General features: G+C 41.1%; 1 pseudogene; it reads left to right on the top strand.

Moving 5' to 3' along the window:
- The first annotated feature begins 1,783 nt into the window (after positions 1–1,783).
- Positions 1,784–3,247, top strand: LOC113341823 (annotated as a pseudogene).
- The last annotated feature ends 245 nt before the right edge of the window (positions 3,248–3,492 follow it).

Raw genomic sequence — 3,492 nt, forward strand, 5'->3', positions numbered from 1 at the left:
GGGGGGGGGCATGATACATGTGTATCTTCTTCTCTACGGTAACTAATGATCCTCAAGACGGGTTGGGGATATAATTGTAATTTAGAAGGATTGATGATTTAAAGAAGTATTCATATAAAAGGAAAATAGATTCCTATGAATTTTGGGAAACCAAACCAAAGTAAGGAATTTTACCTAGATAAGGAAATACTTTCTAGACAAGGTAATATTCCTATATAAGGAAATATACCTAGAAAATTAATTATTCCTAGATAAGGAAATAGAATCCTAAAAGGTTTGGGAAACAATTAATGCTATAAATAGAGATGTTTAGCTCATAGCTAAGACATCTGGAGTGTGGTTTGTGGTATAGACATACTTAGACCAGATAGGGAGGTTTGTGAGACAAATCACCTTGAGAGATTGTGAGCGTAACAAAAAATAATTGTAATGGTTTTCTAATTCATAATCTAGAGAAGATATTTTTTTCGAATCCGGTTTCTAGTGTGTTCTATTTTCTAGTTTTCGTCTATTATTATTTTGAATTTCGCCTCTATAATAATAGTCAACAAGGTACATAGATCAGTACGTATCAACGAGACTAATATTTTGGATCATACCGTTTCTTTCAACCTATATCAATGAATGAAACCCCTTATAATTTATAGCGAAGATGAATCCAATCTATAGCAAAGCTTAGCCTTTAATACACCGAATAGAATACCCCACGTTCTGAGGCCCGGAGGGACTCGACTGAAAAGAGAGGAACTGGCGTGACTCTCCCTATGGTCGAGTCTCTTTAGATACTCGAGTGTAAGCGATATGCTCAAAGAGACTCGACTACCAAAGGAAAGGGACCCGTAGGGGGTGAGACCTCATCACTCAGCCCCTAGGTCGGCCACAACCAACCTGAAGACTATTAAGGAATTTAGGTACTCGTACGTAGGTGCGAGGAGAGGGATGAAGGCACTTACCCATTAGGGTGGGGGACTCGACGTAAGAGGAGGGGAAGGAAGCAATCCCAGCCTCTGTGCGGCCGATCATTCCGCTGGAATCTCGCATTCACGCCCCCGTTTGACTGCCGCTCGAGGATGTAGTTGTAGATACGTCAGTGTCTTCTTGGTGGGTCCTTGGACCGCCTCTTATCTCATTTTAAGACATGATCTTGTCGTCTCCATATTTAATATGTCACATAGGCATCTCTTCCTCGCTACGGGTCAACACCTCCGAAATAAATGGAAGACTTCATCCAGTGACTCCGCGATGGCCCTCTGAACGATCAGAATGAGGTAAAGCTTGAATATAAGTTTTGTACTCTATTAATTTCTCAGTGCCTCTATGTAGTGATCCAATATGTGGTTCCGCACGTTCTAGTACCTCTTCGTTCATTTCCAATACTGATCGTGAAACACCATGAGCAACAGGATATTTAGGTCCGAAATTCGAAGTGAAAATTTTGATTTGCCCGTTTATAATCGTCATGCGAAAGAAAAGCAGAAAGGAGAAAGAGATTATTCCCCTAGAGCGTGTCCAGTACCACCACAGTACCAGATCATGCATCTCCTTTGCCTTTTTCAGTACCCAATCTCGAAACTTTGTTCAATATACTTGTGTTAACATTAACATATTTCTTGCATACTGCTTGAGCCAGGATCAAATTATTCTTTTTACTTTTATTCTTTACTTTACTTCGGTAGAACCTGGTGAACCAGGCGTACAAAAGAAAATTTCTTCTTTATACGATGAAAGAGAGACAAGGATAGCTCAGAGGGTAATACATGCGATAGTCCACATCATCCTCTAGGTGGAAATTCTAGTATTCTATATGTACATGTTCCTGCGGCTAACATGAGTATACTCGTTATCTCGTGACGGCTATAAACAGTTCCTTCTTTCTATTAACAAAACATCCCCTCTTTCTTCGATCTTTAGGTGCTTTTTCTACTTTATTTACCTTAGTGACTGGAGCTTTCTTGGGAAGACCTATGTGAGGCACCTTTTGGGTCTGGGATGCTCGTTTAACTTTTGTATTCACCGTGTTCCTTATTTACTGGGTGCAGTGCGTTCTCAAAAGATTTTTGTTGAACTGGCTTCCATTTCAATATGTGTTGGACCGATCGATATACTAATAATGAAGTTTTCAATCAAACGATGGAATACATTGAATCAACCTGGTAACATTACCCGATTTGGTACATCGATCCATGTATCTGTGCTCATTCCAATCTTGTCCAACTTTGCTAACTCACCCTTATTCACTCTATTCTTCTTCGTTGTGGAAATACGTCTTCTGATTCCCTCGTTTTTGGAATCCTCTGTAACACATCTTGGGGTGGGATTACTACTTAGATGCTTTCAGCAATTATCTGCTCCGCACTTTGCTATCTAGCGCTAGTTTACCATGGGCCCAATAACTGGTACACCAGAGGTGCGTCCTTCCAGGTCCTTTCGTACTAGGGAAAGGTCCTCTCAATGCTTTAACACCAACACCCGATATGGACCGAACTGTCTCACGACGTTCTGAACCCATCTCACGTACCTCTTTAATGGGAGAACAACCCAACAATCCCAGGTGGCGAAGAGCCGACATCGAGGTGTCAAACCTTCCCGTCGATGTGAACTCTTAGGGAAGATCATCCTGTTATCCTTAGAGTAATTTTTATCCGTTGAGCGACGACCCTTCCACGGGGAACCGTCGGATCACTAAGGATGACATACACGAGTCGCATGTGTACAACTCAACTCTGTTGTGAATCGTAGCAAAAAAAACTGTTGCGAGTTTTGTGACGAGAAAAACTGTTGCAAAAAATTTGCAACAGTAATTCGCAACAGGGCAAAGCTGTTACAAAATCTAGTTACTAATCCTTAAATTTGGTGTAGCGTATATTTACTCGGCGCTCATGCATGTTCCACATATCTACCAAATTATAATGGCCGGTCTCCTGTACACAAATGATCAAGCACGAACATATGCCGACATATATGTACTCACAATGTGCAAAAATGCCGAGAGAAGATCCATAGGTGCATAGACTGCCCTCCATATATCATATCATAGGGATAAGCAATGTGCAAAAGTGTGGTCCAGCAACTTTTTTCTGCCGGGATTTTCCGCAGCAAAGTCTGTCAATAAGGCTGGCATTTTCTAAACGATTCTCACATGCATTAGTCTTCTAGTGCATTTGTTTCACGTGGTGGGGAGATAGAGATAAAGCAAAGGCCATCTTCATTGACTAAAGTGAGTGGAAGCAACAAAGAGCTAAGATGATGGTGACTGAACGAGTTCGTATAGGCTTGTGCACAGCACAAAGAGGCAGAACCGTCTGAACCATTAGGCTAAAGTTGTTGAATTGCAGGAATAATGGACTCATGGTACTTGCCGGTGCCAAGTCATCCGGTGATGATATCAGTGACTTGAGTTCGAAAATCTTTAGCACTATCCACTAAATTCTTTACCAAACAAAAAATAAAAAAACCGTGATATGTATCAAGCTGGATGTGGTGCTATAAATA

This window comes from Papaver somniferum, unplaced genomic scaffold (assembly GCF_003573695.1).
Source record: "Papaver somniferum cultivar HN1 unplaced genomic scaffold, ASM357369v1 unplaced-scaffold_3189, whole genome shotgun sequence".
Lineage (NCBI taxonomy): Eukaryota > Viridiplantae > Streptophyta > Magnoliopsida > Ranunculales > Papaveraceae > Papaver > Papaver somniferum.